The 20000-nt window shown below is 39.4% G+C and overlaps 1 pseudogene; it reads right to left on the minus strand.

Moving 5' to 3' along the window:
• Positions 1–10975: 10975 nt before the first annotated feature.
• LOC114642639 (zinc finger protein 665-like) overlaps positions 10976–20000 on the minus strand; it is a 19565-nt pseudogene continuing 10540 nt past the window's right edge.

Genomic DNA, 20000 nt, shown 5'->3' on the forward strand with positions numbered 1-20000 from the left:
TGGTTTAATAACATAAAGGTGGCGGTACGCATACATTGAATTCGGATCAAGTCTGAAGGACTGTGAAGGACCACAGAGGCCGTGAGTCCTAGCGCTACATGTTTGTTTATTTGTTGAAAACACATAACATTTTAAAATTTGAAATTGACAAACTGTCAAGTATAATTATAATAATAATTCTTTACATTTACATAGTGCTTTACTTACAACTCTCACTGCTTTACAAGCTTTACATAAGGAGTCCCAGGACACGAACCCATGATCTCCTTAATGGCGGCAGCGGAGCTACCATTGTGCCACTTGCACTGGTGACCTGTACTACATAATATTGTGCTTGATAGTTTAAAATTACAAATACAGAATTTCTAAAATCAAAGAATATCAACCTTAAGTTGGACAGGTGGTCACAGTATCATAGACTACTAACCCCACCTCTACACACAAAAACGCACTGCATTGTGGGTTGAATGTTGCTAGGCTACACAGACTGTTGCATTCATGTTCTGTACTATTGTAGGAATTTATGTAGGAATTTATGAAGGCTTACAAAATGTGTCTTTCTCAGGTTTTTTCTGAGGTTCTGGTTGGACCACTGGCTGGGCAATCAGAATTTGCTTCTGGACTGCAGGTGGCCAGCGGACTGCCATTTTAATACGGGGAGTGCAGTTTTGTTCTCCAGGCTACAAAAAGGACATAACAGCGCTAGAAAAGGTCCAGAGAAGAGCAACTCGGCTGATTCAGGGCTACAGGGGATGAGTTATGAGGAAAGATTACAAGAGCTGAGCCTTTACAGTTTAAACAAAAGAAGATTAAGAGGAGACCTGACTGAAGTGTTTAAAATGATGAAGGGAATTAGTCCAGTGGATCAAAACTGTGACTTTAAAATGAGTTCATCAAGAACATGGGGACACACTTGGAAATTTGTTAAAGGTCAATGTCACAAAAACATTAGGAAGTTTTCTTCACATTGAGAACCACAGAGACATGGAATAAGTGACCAAGCAGTGTGGTTGACAGGAGGACCTGAGGAACCTTCAGAACTCGACTTGATGTTATTTTAGAAGAATTCAGCAGATAGGACTGACAAGCTTTGTTAAGCTGAATGGTCTGTTCTCGTCTGGATTGTTCTGATGTTCCTGTGCTGTGTGACGTCCTCCCAAAGCTGCAGCAGGTTGTCTGTGTGGACTCTTTAACTGTATGGAGTGGCATAAATGTTTGAGTAGCAGGTTGTTGACAATCACATTCCTTCATTTCATTTCTTTTCTATTAGTGCTCGACATGAGTGCTTCATCATTACTATGAAGTTCTCATGAGCCAGACGTGGAAACTGAATCTGTTTATAACAAGACACGTGTTCACGATGTTCATGGCACATATTCACCTTTTCAGATCTTCTTCTGTAGCTGTTCTCATTTTTATATATGGTCACTATTTCTGACTAGACTTCTCCAATGGAGGTTTTGCTGTATTTTTTATGACCAGTACTTTATTGTAACATGCTATCTGTCGAGCTGTGCTGTTTAGGATTACTGCACATGCTCACAACACAGTTACTCCATGTTTGATAACATGTCGATAGAATCACACTGCCTGAGTTTATAACAGTGATGTGCGACATTTGTCTGAGTTTTTGTTCATTTTTATGAAGTGCTTGAAGGAGTCTTTGAACCGTTTGCATGGTGTTTGTGACCTGACATCCAGATATTCAGTGGTTTCCCAATTGGCAACATGTTTTTAAATCTGTGATTACTTGCTGTTATTCATATGATCCTTCAAATAATTGATTTACTACATGCATGCACCTTTATGCTTTCAAGCTGTGCTTTGTTAGGGGGTTTTCAAAATTGTTACAAATACAGCTATGAGGCGTGTACAAAAAAATAAAATAATAATCATAATACAAGTCTCTTCATTGCACACAGTTAGTTTCTACCTTATTTTGTGGGGATTTCTTTCAGCTGTTAAAGTTGCCAACACTGTGTGTGGTAGGAGACCACAGATCTGTCACTTTGTGTTACAGTAGTACAGTTTGATAAAGCAGGATGAATCAATAAAACACCAAATGCATTTCTTGATGCCAGCACTTCTTATCCTAATCTTACATTCAACTTTTTCAGCAGACTCTTAGTGCGGACCTCCAGAGCTCCACTCCATTGAGGAGGGTGTTGCTTTATATTATACATCAGTGATGACACCCGGTTACATTATGGTGAAGGTCAGGGTTGAGGGAGGATTTATCTGACTCAAGTCCAGTAAACCAGGTGACAAAACACTGCGCTCCATTTGGCTGTCCAGTGACCTACTCAATCGCAGACCCCTTCAGCTGGACCCATTGTCACTACCTGATCTGTGTTGCCCACCTGATCTGCACACATGTGTATTGAAAGTCTGCTTCATTACACAGTTTATGGTGCTGACCAATCTGTTTTACACAAGCGTTAATAATTTATGGAGAGTGTGATATCATATCTGAGCTGATGTGACACACTGCACATGTGCTTAACGAAGAAAATAAAATAAACTCCACTTTACAGCACAGCCCGATCTGAACTGAGCGTACCGATCCACCGCTCACAGGGCTGTATTGTCAGTTCAGTTCCACATTAGTTGATCATAATGAGAATATTATGGAAATACTTTGTTGTTCTGCCGAGATTCATCATAGGCTGTGTCTTCAGGGCTTTATTAAGCAGGTTACTTTCCTAATTTTCATTACACAACAAAGCAAATTTACATATAAGAAAGGATTCAAAAATAATACAGGGATGTTGTTGGATTCAAGCCCTTAAAAGATTTTGGTGGCCCCATAAATATCTAATTCAAAATATAAACAATAATAAGCTGTAAAATAAAAAGTTATTTTTCAAAATGAAAGAAAACTTACAGTAAGATGGAAAATAATGTTTTTTGATTGCTTCCACTTTATTTACAGTATATTTGAAAAGTGTTCTCTTACTTGTTCTGATTACAAAATCTTTGATCAGATCCTCACTTTAAGGTGCTGATCATTCATTCGGATTGAGATGGCAGGGAGGCAACTGAAGATCTCGGCTGAAAGCAGTGGACTGTAAGAGAAAATGAGAGGAGATCTGTGAGTCCCCACCACTGAGGTGGTAGGAGAAGATGGTGAGATGAAATAACATTGACAAAGGAACAAATGTACAAGGAAAAGAAAAGTGAACCCAACACCAGTCCTTGAAGCACATCTGTAGAAATGTTCTGTCAAGAAGACAAGGAGTTAGACCAGGAGACACAAAAGGATCGGTCCGAGAGGGAGGACTTGAACCTGTTCAAAGCAGAGCCGCTTATTCCAATTTTATTAGGAGAAGAGATAAGCAGGGAGTGGTGACCCATACCAAAGGCTGATGAACGGGTAAGGAGGACGAGGACAGAGGAGGGAGAAGGAGCTCGAGCAGATCTAAGAGCATTTGTGACTGAAAGCAGTGGAGTCTCAGTAGAGGGACCCTTGGAGAATCCACACTGAAGTAGATCTAGTTGATTATAGTCAGAGAGAAATGAAGAGAGGTGTTTATGAACTATGAGTTCTAGGGTTTTGGACAGAAATGGCAGAATGGACACAGGATGGTAATTCTCAAGGGCAGATGGGATGAGAGAGGGATTTTGAGCATATGGATTCAACAAGACATCTTCAAATTAGTAGAGAAGATACTGGGGGTCAGTGAGGCATGGAAAAGAGAAGAGATATAGGGGATCAAGGAAGGAGAAATGGACTGTAGAAAGGTGTGAAGGAATGGGGTCCAGAGCACAGGTCGGGGTCAAAAATGTCTGAGTCATTTAGAGTAGGGAAGGATGCAAGAGGAGAACGACACAGAGGAGACTCAGAAGATGTCTTTGGTGTCTTTTGGTGAACTTGAAAGAGAAAAATGAAGCAAAATCATCAGGAAAGAACGACACAGGTCTTGGAGCAGCAGGTGGACTTAAGAGAGACGTAAAGGTAGAGAAAAGCTTGTGAACATTTCTTTCAGAGTATATAATTAAAACGGATTTCTTTGGAGATAGCAGAGATACAGAGAAAGAGAGTAAGGACCTATACTTATCCTGGAGGGATAATGAAAAGCGAATGGAAAAAAGAAAAATTGAAAAAAAAAAAAAATTCAGTCCCTGCGGTGGGTTGGCACCCTGCCCAGGATTGTTTCCTGCCTTGTGCCCTGTGTTGGCTGGGATTGGCTCCAGCAGACCCCCGTGACCCTGTGTTCGGATTCAGCGGGTTGGAAAATGGATGGATGGATGGAAAAAATTCAGTCCATGATCAGAAAACCAAACGGCTCTGTGGCAGCCCCAAACAAACGCAGCTCCTCCGTTGACTCTGTTGATTTAAGGGGCTCCCATAAGGCAGCCGGACACTGAGCCACCCAGCCTCTCTCCAGGCAGCGCGCTGGCTCGCTTAACTGTCACGTGATGCTATGTTGCCCGCGGATGACGTCATACAACGCGACAGCTACTGTAGCCACGCTGCCACTGTCTCGCTTTGTGAAACACTACGGACGCAAGACTGTTGCTGAGTGAGAGAGAAGTGTGAACGAGTTCAGAAACAATCCCATCGCTAAGAGGCAGACAGTAAGTGCTATTGATTTTGGGGATACACTTTATGGATGTGAGTTTTCATTCGCTCCCTTAGAAGCTGAAAACACATTACTGTAACATGACTTTCTGATAAGTTCACCTTCATTTAATCCTGATACTCTGTATATTCAGTTCATTATCATAACTATTCATGGTGGCTCTACAATCCGTACTAACCCCTACTCTCTCTTCTGTATCTTTTCCTGTTTTCTGTGGTGTTGACCTGCACCACCACCACCTGATCAAAGCACCGTGATGTTCCTACATTGATGAATTAAAAGCCAGAAGTCTACATGACCGTATCATCAAGTCCTTCCATGAGAACCCTAAATACAAAGAGGACTGATCATTTATGTGAGGTAGAATGTCCAAGGGGGCTGGGTGGTCTCGTGGCCTTGAACCCTGCAGATTTGATTTTTTTTCTCCAGCCGTCTGGGTTTTTTTTTTTTTTGTTTTTTCTGTCCTCCCTGGCCATCGGACCTTAGTCTTATTCTATGTTAATTAGTGTTCTCTTATTCTAATTCTTACTTTTTCTTTTAGTTCTCTTTTCTTCATTATGTAAAGCACTTTGAGCTACATTATTTATATGATAATGTGCTATAGAAATAAATGTTGTTGAGGTTGTTACATAGTAAGTTGCAGATGTTTTATTGATTTATTTATGTTGTAGGGAGATTTTGTTCCTTTTAAATGCAATGAGATTCAAGTAAAAAGTCTCAAATAAATAAAATACCCAAGTAAAGATACAGATAACCTACCTGAAAATTCTACTTCAGCACAGTAATGAAGTTGTTTTATTTCTATTCTTCCCACCTCTGATCCATCGCATCATCGTTAACAAATGCTTTACCTTCATTCTGTGCACATTCTCTCTTCAAGTTTCTTCTTTTTACGTTTTTCATGCCATCTTAGGTATCAATGTGACTTTCGCTCCTGTTATTTTCCTCCTGACTCTCAGTCAGCCTTCCCATCATTCCTGGCGGTAGACGTCACTCATTGTGTGACACGACTGTCTGGTGATAATCACTGATTTTGAATTAATTACCCCACAAACACAAGCCAAAGCTTCTCTGCCACTGCAGCTGAGTTTTGTTTAAATCAAATGTTTAATTTTTAATCAGATACTGTAAGTGCTTCATGAAACACATGACGGGGCTTAGCTGGCTACACACAGACAGGTGATGTTCATACTCCACAAATATACTGAGGCTGAACTTGCAGCTTGGGGGCCCTTAGTGGCTTCGATGGCCCTCTGTTTCTGTGGAGACTTCATAGAGCAAGAAATGGCGCTATATTGTACACAATTATTATGATTTTCATCATTTGTAATGGCTCTAAATTATGTGTTTGCATGAGGACACCTGATTAAAAATTCAATTGCAATTAATCTCTCAGTTCAAATTTGAAATCGAAAGTCACTTTGTATTAATTACAATTTGTCATATTTCCTTTAAGCAATTTAATATTTTTTTTTAAAGCAGAAATAACTCAGGGATTACTTTCTAATACAAAACAGTTTTAATAATCAGTTGCCTCTGTATATTAAATTATTTTGGTTTCTTTATTGAACAGTTTTGTGTAACAGAAACAAATGAACAAACAGTACAACACTAATTAGTGAATGGCTCAAAGTAGGATTAATTAATTAATACTTTTGAGCCACACAACAATGCAAATTAGTTGGAACTTTGATTGGTTATGTTAATAATTCTGTCTTTAAAATGATATGAAGATGAAAAATAAAACATTATTGCGTTTATGCCTATTTATTTAGCCAGTTGCTTAAGCAGACTTCAGTTTATTTTCACCAATTGTTTAAGTGATGATATCTCAGATACAAAAACAAAAGTTCACAAGTGACCAGGGGCCTCATGTATAACGCCGTGCGTAGAACTCACACTATAACATGGCGTAAGCACAAAAGCGGGATTGTGCGTACGCACAGAAAAATCCAGATGCAGGAATCTGTGCGCACGCATACTTTCACGTTCTTCCACTACATAAATCCCAATCAGCGTGAAAAGTAACACACGTACACGCGCCTTCTGTCCCGCCCCAACTCCTCCCAGAATTACGCCTCTTTGAATATGCAAATCGATATAAATAGCCTTCTGAGAAAAGACAATGGGAAAAGCACAGGGGAAAATATAAGAATTTCAGCGAATACCAAGTGGAGGCAAAGGAAAAACATACTATTTGTAGGTTTAAACAGTGGTATAATCAACAAAAGGAAGCTGATCGAGTGACAGAGTGTCGGAAAAACTCGAAAGATCAAATTCACAAAGTCGCACAGTGCCCGAAATAAAAAAGAAATCACATATCAAAGTCGCCGTGAAAAGGCGAGTCGTAGCCCACCGTCTGAGTGTCATATGAAAGCTTATTAGGGTACAGAGAAAAAAATAGGCACACAGTGGGAAAAAAGCACGAAATGTCAACTTTAATCTCGAATTTCCACTTTAATCACGTAGTTTATTTTGCCATTAAAGTAGAACATCATAAACTTCATCTTAAAATCGATTATTTTACTAGTTTCTCAAGTAGCACATTAAATGCTTTGTTCTGTGTTTGATCTTCTATGTGCTCTATGTGTGTGAATCACTACATGCTTCCGTTCTTTCTCTGACAGGACACATAATCCATTACATTCGAGATATTACAGCTCTCTGAATAATTAAAATACTTAGATGTATACGTGATATCATTTTCATGAGATAGGAATGAAAGCATGTTATTAAACATGGGAACACGGTGGCACATTGATTGTTCATATCTCACACAAGAGGCTTGCTGCGCCATGTGTGACCTTCGATGAAATAATTTATTACAGAAGTGCTGTCTCTTTCAAACGTACTAATCTCCAATTCCTGTCCTTACTTTTCTTTCTCCAAATACCCAATCGCCACACAATCAGCTCTGAAATAGACGTGAAGCCATCTGTAAGCTTAGAAAGCCAATTCTTCAAAACTTTTAAGGAACATTGAAATATCTTCGTAGTACATGTTTAATTATTCTATTCGTCTATCCTTCCAGTGTCGCGTCAGCACCAGCAAGAATACAGAGCAAGCAGGAGCTATCCTTGAACCAGCTATATGCTGCGGCACCGTGTCCTCACATGCTTAATTATTAACAATACAGATTATTTAAATGAAGTTAAAGTTTTATCTGTATACTATAAGCAACATATTTTGCTGCATTTCATCTTAAAAATGATATCGTCATCATACACGCTTTATAAAGTAGCGCAGGTTGTGCAATATTATAACTGTAGTGTAAGTTTACAGTGAGGTGATTGTACTTATAAGTAAACAGTTCTACAAGGAGCACTTGATGGACTGATTGAGTGCGTTTAGTTCTTGGGATGAAACTGTTTCTGAAACGCGAGGTCCGTACAGGAAAGGCTTTGATGCTTTTTGCCGTGGTTGAGATCGTGTGTACTTGAAACTGTATACCGATAATTCTCTTTCCGATCAGCTGCTGCTGTGATTCACACTCAGATACAGTGATATAAATACTCCGAGTGGTGCAGTGAGAGTAATATGGAAAAAGATGATCTGCTGTAGCAACCCTTAACGGGAGCAGCAAAAAGAAGAACAAGATGCAGTGAGCGTAACAACGCTAAAGCAGTTATGGTATTTGGAATACTATGGCTATTCCCTGGCCCATTATATTGCTACATGTTAATTACAATCAGATGCATTACACTAATAAACAATATGCAGTTAATTTCAGTGTATTTATAAAGCCGCGTCAGGAATGTGGAGCTAAGAAAGAAAGGATGAGCACACAGGAACAGCAGCACTGCTTTGACGCTGGGTGCTGCCAGTCTGCAAAACCGAGCGGAGAAATTGCATACGCCAGGGTATGAGACACCGTGGAAATGTGCGTGGCTTTATGCCAAGTTTAGGTTTTATACATCACAATTTGAGCGTGGAAATGGGAGTATACAACATTTCTGTGCATACGCAACGTTTATACATGAGGCCCCAGTGCTGGAAAACGTTACTTAAATTAAATTCATTACATTGCTCATTACTTACAAAATCCTAATCTCCTCCAGTTCAGCCCACAGATGGGTGGTCTGCAGTGTGTGAGTTGGGGTTTGGCTGAATGTGAAGATGACAGCTCAGATGTTCTCTTCTACATCGATGTCCAGTGCACTAGAGATGAGGTTAGGCTCCTCCGCACACACTGCTTTGTCAATTTTGCTCTCGGGTTGGTCGGATTAGCTTTCGGCTCAAAGGACCATGTAAAAGAGGGGTTTCACGGACCTCTGAAAAATGTGCTAATTCACAGGGTTTGGCCAACAGAAAGCCGAGTGCAGGAGTCACCATCAGATGACTGGAGATGACAGACAGGTGATTGTAATTTATTCAAAGCAACAAATAATATACAACAATAAAGTAAGCACACTGTAGGTAAACCAAGATAGTGGAATGCAAAGTCTCTCAGGAACAGGAAACCCCTTCTAGTCCAAAGGCGTGACTTTACTAAACTTTTTGACAATAATAATAAATAATAAATAATAATATTTACTGACGCTGAGGAGACTTACAACATTTGAGACACAATTGCTGGCATTTCTTTTGCTTTTCCAGTATTAGCACAGACAGCTGAAGTGACCTCCTCATGGTGACACACTGCCAGTGCCTATCAGTCCTAACATATCAAATCCTTTTGAAATTCACTCTAACACAAGTCTTTGACAGGTGAACATTACTAGTACCTTAGAAAAGCTCTCGGAAAGAACATTATCTGGGTGAAAAAAGAAATTCCACCTTTAGTTTAACATAACAATTTAACACCAAAATAAAATGCAGGTATTTCAGAACATTTATATTTTTTGGGGTGGTATGCCATGACAAAGGGTTGATAGTCCCCGGTGTAGATATTCTCCAACAAAGCCAACTTCTGGAGGTGGCACCCAGTCTGAATTCTTTGTGGCCCAGAATATTCAGATTTGTGAGAATTGTTGGCCACATCCAGTACTGCAATATGTGTAGCAAAGTGTATTCAGTCTTTAAGTTTTTTGTATCTTTTAGTTATGAATTTTCCCAAAAGCAATTGTTTGTGTAAACTTAGTGTAATATTTGGTGCACGGATGATAATTAATGAGACTCCCCACAGACGGCAGGCACCCTCAGGTGATGGTGGATGCAGTACAGGTAAGTCTGCTCTCTCCAAGCCTTTTCTAATTTTATTCTATTTATTTGACATGTATATTATTTGATAATTCTCAAGTGTTAAATAAGTTATGAGCCCCCCCACCAATTTCTTATATACAATTTTGTATGTTTTATTATCAAAAGCAAACAAACAAAAACAAAATAAAATTTAAAAAAGCATTTCTTCTTTTAGTGCGCTGCCACAGTGTTAAAACATAATTCAGTGTGGTGTACAGCATGATCATGTGTGTATTTTGTATTTTAATTTTTATTTTACATTTGATTTTATTGATTTTGTATTAATAGTTTGTGTTTATAATTATTAGTAATTGATTTGATTTATTACTTAATAAGCATTGGCAAGAAGCTGTTTGTATGAAACCCAGTTTTTTTTTTTTTGTTCAAGTTATGTTTTTTTATTTTCTGTTATATTAAAATAGCAAAATATATAATATTATAAAGCTGAACTATTATTTATTGTGTGAGGCTATGTATATTGTAAAGTTTTTTTTTCTGATGAAATGTATATAATATGTTGTAAATAGTTCTATATGTAATATGTATGTTATGAAAACAGAGTTAGGCGCATGGTGGAGGCTGTAGGGTCTTTGCTGAGAAGCCGTTTGTATGACGCCCTGTTCTTTATTTTGTTTCTGGAAAAGGAAAAAGGATATAAACTTCTATGTCTCCTCCATGTTGATTTGTTTTTGACACAACACTAAGTAGGATGGATTTGAGTCAGTTGCATGTGCTTACTGTCCAGGCAGGAGTGAACCTCACTCTTTAGTCAGGACAGTTCAGTTGTACTTCTCTCCTGTGTGAATTCTGGTGCTTCTCTGAAGTGTACTGCTCTGACAGATTTGTTTGCCACATTCCAAACAGCAATATGGCTTCTCTTTGAGATTCATTTCTCAACAATAGTTTAGTTTGCTTACTTTTCAGGACACGACAACCTCACTCTTGAGTCCTGAAGGGTTGTTGTTTTTCTGCACTGATTTTTGAACTGCTACCCTTTTTATTCTGTTGTGAACTCTCATGTGTTTCTGAAAATTCCATATGTTTGAAAACCGTTTACCACATTCATTACAGCACTAGGTCTTCTCTCTGGTGTGAACTCTAGAGAGTCTCTGAAGATTGCTCGAGTCTGAAAACTGTTTGCCACATTCATTATAGCAATATGGCTTTTCTCCAGTGTGAACTCTTGTGTTTCTGAAGATCCTTTTGTGAAAACTGTTTGCCACATTCATTACAGCATTATGGCTTCTCTCCAGTGTGAACTCTCGTGTGTTTGTGAAGACTGCCCATATGTGAAAACTGTTTACCACATTCATTACAGCAATATGGCTTCTCTCCGGTGTGAACTCTCGTGTGTTTCTGAAGATCAACTTTTTGTGAAAACTGTTTGCCACATTCATTACAGCAATATGGCTTCTCTCCAGTGTGAACTCTTGTGTGGTTCTGAAGATCAACTTTTTGTGAAAACTGTTTGCCACATTCATTACAGCAATATGTTCTCTCACTGGTGTGAACTCTTGTGTGTTTCTGAAGATTGCCTTTTAGTGAAAACTGTTTACCACATTCATTACAGCAATATGGCTTCTCTCCCGTGTGAACTCTCGTGTGTTTCTGAAGATGCTCCTCTCTGAAAACTGTTTGCCACATTCATTACAGCAATATGGCTTCTCTCCGGTGTGAACTCTAGTGTGTCTCTGAAGACTGCTCATCTCTGAAAACTGTTTACCACATTCATTACAGCAATATGGCTTCTCTCCAGTGTGAACTCTCGTGTGTTTCTGTAGACTGGCCATCAGCGAAAACTGTTTACCACATTCATTACAGCAATATGGCTTCTCTCCAGTGTGAACTCTCGTGTGTTTCTGTAGACTGGCCCTCTGTGAAAACTGTTTGCCACATTCATTACAGCATTATGGCTTCTCTCCAGTGTGAACTCTCGTGTGTTTGTGAAGACTGCCCATATGTGAAAACTGTTTCCCACATTCATTGCAGCAATATGGCTTCTCTCCGTGTGTGAACTCTAGTGCGTCTCTGAAGATTGCTCGACTCTGAAAACTGTTTGCCACATTCATTACAGCAATATAGCTTCTCTCCAGTGTGAACTCTTGTGTGGTTCTGAAGATCAACTTTTTGTGAAAACTGTTTGCCACATTCATTACAGCAATATGTCTTCTCACTGGTGTGAACTCTTGTGTGTTTCTGAAGATTGCCTTTTAGTGAAAACTGTTTACCACATTCATTACAGCAATATGGCTTCTCTTCGGTGTGAACTCTAGTGTGTCTCTGAAGACTGGCCCTCTGTGAAAACTGTTTACCACATTCATTACAGCAATATGGCTTCTCTCCAGTGTGAACTCTCGTGTGTTTCTGTAGACTGGCCATCAGCGAAAACTGTTTACCACATTCATTACAGCAATATGGCTTCTCTCCCGTGTGAACTCTCGTGTGTTTCTGAAGACTGCTCCTCTCTGAAAACTGTTTGCCACATTCATTACAGCAATATGGCTTCTCTCCGGTGTGAACTCTAGTGTGTCTCTGAAGACTGCTCATCTCTGAAAACTGTTTACCACATTCATTACAGCAATATGGCTTCTCTCCAGTGTGAACTCTTGTGTGTTTCTGTAGACTGGCCATCAGCGAAAACTGTTTACCACATTCATTACAGCAATATGGCTTCTCTCCAGTGTGAACTCTCGTGTGTTTCTGTAGACTGGTCCTCTGTGAAAACTGTTTACCACATTCATTACAGCAATACGGCTTCTCTCCAGTGTGAACTCTCATGTGTTTCTGTAGACTGCCCCTCTGTGAAAAGTGTTTACCACATTCATTACAGCAATATGGCTTCTCTCCAGTGTGAACTTTAGTGTGTCTCTGTAGACCGCTAATCTCTGAAAACTGTTTACCACATTCATTACAGCAGTATGGCTTCTCTCCAGTGTGAACTCTCGTGTGTTTCTGTAGACTGGCCATCAGCGAAAACTGTTTACCACATTCATTACAGCAATATGGCTTCTCTCCAGTGTGAACTCTCGTGTGTTTCTGTAGACTGGCCCTCTGTGAAAACTGTTTACCACATTCATTACAGCAATACTGCTTCTCTCCGGTGTGAACTCTCATGTGTTTCTGAAGATTGCCTTTATGTGAAAACTGTTTCCCACATTCATTACAGCAATATGGCTTCTCTCCGGTGTGAACTCTCGAGTGTATCTGAAGATGGCTCATTTGTGAATACTGTTTCCCACATTCATTACAGCAATATGTCTTCTCTCCGGTGTGAACTCTCCTGTGTTTCTGAAGAGCACTCCTGTTAGAGAATTCTCTGCCACATTCCACACTGCAGTGATTTTTCTTTCCTGTGTAAAATTTAAAACAAGAAGGGGGGAAAAAAAAACTTATTTTCAATTCGCTGCCTTATTATCAACATTAACTCACATTAAATACATGATGGATGAAATTAGGAACAACCTTTGATCAGCATAAGCAATTACAAAACTTTTGTTGTACTTGGAAAACACACTTAATTTGTTAATTTTACATTCTCTATTACAACTTCTCACCAGGGCCATGTGTATAAAACTTCCTTATGCTCGGCCACATATATGAAAGCTGTTTCTTATGCAAAAGTTAGGATTTATAAAACTAGAACATGCCATTTAAATTGGCTCAAAGTAACCTCAAGTTTTGAGCATTTGTAAGTCCCATGCAGACTTTATTTGTGTTGGCATTTTAGCAAATCCAGGTAAGAAAAACGAAGAACTGAATAGAAAATCTCATTTCATTGCACATTTCACATTCTGATGTTTGACAGGCTACACAAGAAGTGAGTTTTGATGTATCACAATGACATTTTGGATCATGATGATGACTTAGCTGATTTAGACTCCCTACTGTCATCCTCTTTGAAGTGCTGAACTGCAGCCTTCATTACAGAGACCACCATGCAGAAATCACACAATCCCAGTTCTCTTACAGGTCTTAACAGCTGTGGGTTATTTGGCGATGGCGGCTTTTCAGTGTGAACTGCCTGTCTGGTGAGGAATCTCTCAGTCACCCTGAGCCACGTAATGCCATCTGTATGGGATGGTATACTTAAGATGGTAGAGAGATACATGCAATATAGTTACCATCAGGGTATGCAAGTCGTGATCAAAATGAAATCTGCAGCAACATCTGTTGTGTTCAGTAGTGGAGGTCTGACTTGGCCTACAAGTCTCTTTGTGATTACTGAGCTCACCAGTGTGTTCTTTCTTGTTATTGATATTCCAGACAGTTGAATTGGGTAATCTTAAGGTTTTCCGATGTCTCTAATGATTTCATTATTAATTTCCAGCTTCTTTGACTTTCATTGGCACAGCTCTTGCCGTCATGTTGAACAATGGCAACTACAAAGACCAAAGGGTAGTCTGTAGGTAGGAGGTAAGCTGGGGTGTCTTAGGCCTGCAAGACTAAAGCAATGAAACACACCTGAGGAATCACAAACACCTCTGGCACCAACTGTCCCAAAAATTACAGTGCCCTGAAATGGGAGGACGATTCAGAAAAAGTGCTGTCATTTCTACAAGGTGTGACTGAAATGTTTGCAAATCCCCTTAAATGAAAATCAGTAATTTGTACTTTAATTACATCTGAATTATTTAATTCATAATTTTAAATGGTGGATTAAAGGAGTAAATGCAAGAAGAATGTTTCTTTGTCTCCACAATTATGGAGGGTACTATATAAAACAGAATGCCATGCCAACTATGAAAAGTGCACCTTCAATAATTAGAATGTGTCCTGACATTTATCCACACTTGAACTAAACCACTTGACACCAAAACAGTAAACAACAAAATGTCTTCTTTCATTCACCAAAGAAAAAGAGAGCAATGGATGAGTGACGCCTCAGTGCACAGGCCTACAGAACTGCAGTGACCTCGGAGAAAAATTAGAAGATGAGAAAACCGAGGAAGAGCACAGCTGTTGGTGTTTCAACTCTACAGGGGAGTGGCAGGTGACACCAGGACTGGTAGCCTTTGTGACACACTGGTGACATTTATACTCACCATTATAATGTTCAAGGGTATCAACTATCAGGACTTACTTATGTTGAATAAGCTACAATTTGCCAGGTTTTACTGTCTATTTGATCCATTGTGTGTGTTCATGTATGGAATTATTATCTCTGTTATGGCTGCAAACATCAATCAGTCAAAGCCTGCACTCAATGAAGAGCGCTATAAAGAAGAAATACGACTGAATTAAACAGTAGTGTTACACAAATTAATCAGTCTTGAATTAAGTTTTTGCTGTTTATTGTGAAATCGGCTTGTAGTTGGTTGACTGGTCTACCGATTTCATGACATGGAATATGTTAAGCTGAGGACATGTGCAGCACTGACAAAGTGCACAGAGTGGAAACTGATGAAGAAAATAACTGCTGTGTGGAAATATATTAAAGTACCTGAAATGTGATAGGAATGTTTTCTGTAAAGTTTAAAATGAAAAAGTTAGTTGTTAGTTGTGGTGTATTTAAAGCAAAGACATTTCCTGCAACTAATTTGATGAGAAACGTTTAGGTACAACACACAGCTGAGCACATCGACAGTCAACAATGCAGTTAAAGCAGGAAAACCTCTAAGGAAACAAATGTATCTTAGCTGTCAATAATGGCACTGTTTGAAAAGAACCAGACATATGATCAGGACAGGAAAAAAAAAAAAAAAACAGAGTATTCCTCAAAAATAATTGCAATTTATCATTTTAGATACACCACAATTTTTTTATAGTAGAAAGTTTAGGATTACATGATTTAAGTCCTATAACATGTATGCACGATATACACTGGCAAGAGGATGGTTCTTTTCAGACATAGCATTACCAAGTTGAACACTTTCATGACATTTCATATACAGTGACATGCAAATGTGTGGGGACCCCCCCTCATGAAAATAACTATTACTGTGAATAGTTAAGTCAATATCAGATCAATTGATCTCCAAAAGCCATAAAGTTAAAGAGAAAACGTTCTTTTCCGCATTTTAAACAGGATTTGTGTCTTATTTTTGATTTGAAGTGTGAAGAAAGGAGGAGCACCCCCAGAAATGTTTGTGCACCCCAAGAGACCGGAGGTCTCAGATATCTTTTCCCCAACATCTCAGACCCTAATTAGCTCCTTAGGGCTTTGGCTTGTTCACAGTCATCATTATGAATGGCCAGGTGATGCAAAATTCAAAGCTGTATAAATTCTCAGACTCCTCAAACCTTTCCCAGCAATCAGCAGCCATGGGCTCCTCTAAGCAGCTGTCTAACACTCTGAGAAATAAAATAATTTATAGTCACAAAGTAGGAAAAGACTATAGAAGATGTCAAAGAGTTTTCAATTAGCCACCTCCTCAGTTGGTAACATTATTAAGAGATGGCAGTTAACAGCAATGGTGGAAAACAAGTTGAGGTCAGGAAGACCAAGACAACTGCTCATAGCATTGCTAGAATGGCAAATCTAAACCCCTGTGTCTTAAAGCTTCCTGGAGGTCTTTTGTAGTCAGACTCTGGAGTGGTGATGCACTGTTCTACTGTACAGCAACACCATCCGAAATATGACCTCCAAAGAAGAGCCATCAAAAAAAAAAGATTTTCTTTGTCCTCACCACAAAATTCAAAGGTTGCAGATGAACATCTAAACAAGCCTGATGCATTTTGGAACCAAACCATGTGAACTGAAGAAGTCAAAAAATAACTTTTTGGCCAAATGGCAAAGGTGTGTTTGGAGGAAAAGGGCACAGAATTCCATGACAAGAAAACGTCTCCGACTGTTAAGGATGGGAGAAGATCAATCATGTCTCAGGCTTGTGTTGAAGCCAGGAGCACCAGGAACTGTTCACTGGTAGAGGGAAGAATGGATTCAATTAAATATTAGAAAATTCTGAAGCAAACATCACACCATCTATAAAAGCTAAAAATGAAAAGAGTATGGCTTCTACAAAAGGATAATGATCTGAACTGCACCCCGGAATTCACAATGGACTCCTCAAGAGGCCTACGTTTAAAGTTTTGTCATGGCTCTCTGTTCCTTGATCTGAACATTAACGACAATGGGCCCATTCCCAGCAGGGATGCCTTCAGCACAGAAAGACAGAGGGAGAGAGAGAGAGCTTATTCTGGATAATGTCTCCCCCATACTGATAGAGGGCAGCCCCCTTGGCTTGCAATAGGGCTTCGGGTTTGGAGCATGGAAGCCTGGAGGTGCCTGGATGTTTACTGGGCCCTGTTTAGCAGCACTTCCGCCACACCAGGAGGTGCTGCAGGAAGAAGGATAGTGGATTAACATCATTTAAATAATCTATATTGTTAATAATTTAATATGTGAGGACACGGTGTCGCAGCGCTAGCAATGTTCCTGCCTCGTGCTGTATTCTTGCTGGGATTGGCGTGACCCTGGATGGATAGATGGATAGAATAATTAAACATGTACTGTAAAGATATTTCAATGTTTCTTAAAAGTCTGAAGAATTAGCGTTCTAAGCTTACAGATGGCTTGACATCTATTACAGAGCTGATTGTGTGGTGATTGGTGACTTGGAGAAAGAAAAGGAAGAACAAGAATTGGAGGTTAGTATGTTCTAAAGAGACAATACAGCTGCAATAAATTATTTCATCGAAGGTCGCGTACGGCACAGCAAGCATCTTGCAGGAGGCAGGAACAACCTCGTGCGCCACTGTGTTCCCATTTTTAATAACGTGCTTTAATTCCTATCATCATGAAAATGATATCAAGTATACATCTCAGTATTTTAATTATTCAGAGAGCCGTAATATCATGAATGTAATGGATTCTGTGTCCTGCTGTGAGGAAGAGAAAGCACGTTTAAGAAGCACGTAGTGATTCACACACATAGAGCGCATAGAAGAACACATACAATACAAAGCATTTAACGTGCTACTTTAGTTACGGTGGGATTTGAGGAACAAGTAAATTAAATGATTTAAAGATGATGTTTATGATGTTCTACTTTAATGACAAAATAAACTATGTGATTAAAGTGGAAATTTCGAGATTAAGTTGACATTTCAAGCTTTTTTTCTCACTGTGTCCCTATTTTTTTTTTCTGTACCCTAATAAGCTTTTATAGGACACTCAGACGCTGGGCTACGTCTAGCCTTTTCACGGCAACTTTGATATCTGACAATTTCTTTTTATTTTGGGCACTGCGATTTTGTGAACTTTCGAGTTTCTCCACCTCCCTACGTCACTCGATCAACTTCCTTTTGTTGTTTATATCACGGTTTAAACCAACAAATAGTAGGTTTTTTCCTTTGCCTCCACTTGGTATTCACTGAAATTCTTCTATTTTCCCCCGTGCTTTTGCCATCGTCTTTTCACAGAGCGGTGAGCTTAAGGGCTATTTATATTGATTTGCATATTGAAAGAGGCGTGATTCTGGGAGGAGTTGGGGAGTGGTTGGCAGGCGTGTGCGTTACTTTTCACGCTGACCGTGTCTTATGGAGCACAAGAACATGGAAGTTGGCGTGCGCACAGATTTATGCACCTGGATTTTTTCGTGCATACGCACATTTCTGCTTTTGTCCGTATGGCATGTTTTAGTGTGAATTCTACGCATGGCATTATGCATGAGGCCCCTGGAGTCAATCTGGGTGCCCTATAAAAGGGGTCAGTTACCACTACTCAATGGCCAGAGTAGCAAGGAAGAAGGAAAAAACCTGTGAGGAGGAGTAGAGGATAAAAGGACCGGAGGCAAGAAAGACTGTGCTTGGTGTTGTGGACATTGTACTCTTGTGAGGAGCGAAGAAAGCACTTCTCACCTGTAAATAAAGGTGTGCTGTGTGGAGAAACTTGCATCCTGCCTGTCTGTGTCAGGTTAGGGTGGCTGTACATGCCCTGGGCTTCACAGTGAACAGAACTAAAAAGAGCAATGCATGCAAGACGGCCCAAGAATCTCACAGAACTAGAAGCCTTTTGAAAATATGAGTGGGTGAAAATCCCCCAAATAAGAACTGAAAAACTCTTAGCGGGCCACAAAAAGTGTTTAAAGGCTGTGATTCGTGCCAAATGGGGTGTTACTAAGGACCATGCAGGTGCCCACACTTTTCCTTCATGCCCTTTTACCTTTTTCGTTATTTTAAAAAGGTAAATGATGGAAATAAAAAAGTAATCTTGCTTAAAATATTAAAGAAATTTGTCATCTTTAACTTTATGCCTTTTGGAGATCAGGTCATCTTTTACTTACTTAACTGTTCACAGTAACAGAAATTTTGCCCAAGGTGCCCAAACTTTTCTATACCACTGTAGATGCCTTTCTGAGAGGAAATTCAATCTCTACAAGTTGTGTGAATGGATCAAGATAGCATGAGAGCCATTCATGGATTGTTCTTTGTCTGCCACCTCCTCTTAGACTCACCCAGTCATGAGCACAAATCTCCACACAACATCACTGGGAGGACCCCTGAGGCAGACCAGTCATGCCAACCTGAGGAGTGATAAAACTGCACAGGCAACACAAAGTGCTTATCTCACTGCTCCACTGCTTGTTAAGGAAATTAACAAAGGCAAAAGGATTAAATTAAAATTATATAAAGCAACTTCAGAAAGAAAAAACAATGTCATATAGAACAAAATTGCTTTATTTTCTCATTCTTCAAAGAAAAACTAACAATTAGATAAACATTTCTAAATACATATACAGTATAACAATAAAATGTGTGGCACCCATGCCCGGGTGTAATTTCCAATGAACAAAGGCAACAAGACACAAAAAATAAGATGGATGTAAGGCCTAGCATATCTAGTGAACGGAGAGTCCAAAATACACGATGTGACTTAACATTTCACCATCGTGCACAATTTACTAAATTAACATTTCACCGTGCTAGTATTTTACAACTAGCAAAATACTCGCGCTTCGCAGTGGCAAAGTAGTGCTTTAAAATTTTTATTAAGAAGTAAACCTTTTTAAACTGAGGGAAAATATACCAATAATTATTTGTTAAGGATCTCTTTGTATACCACGTTGTCAGTTCGGCAACTCCGGTTGTAATATGATCAAGTTGTGTGCTGAGCTTACTCTTGAGCATGCAAGGTATAGTTGGCCATGTGAAAAGCAATCTTGTCTCAAATCAATGCCAACCTTTTGTAGTGTCTGTCCCTGAGACTTATTAATTGTCATTATGAAGCAGAGACTTACTGGAAATTGGAGGCGTTTCAATTGAAATGGGAGATCAGAGGGTATAACGGGGATGCGA

The sequence above is a fragment of the Erpetoichthys calabaricus genome, assembly GCF_900747795.2.
Source record: "Erpetoichthys calabaricus chromosome 1 unlocalized genomic scaffold, fErpCal1.3 SUPER_1_unloc_5, whole genome shotgun sequence".
Taxonomy (NCBI): domain Eukaryota; kingdom Metazoa; phylum Chordata; class Cladistia; order Polypteriformes; family Polypteridae; genus Erpetoichthys; species Erpetoichthys calabaricus.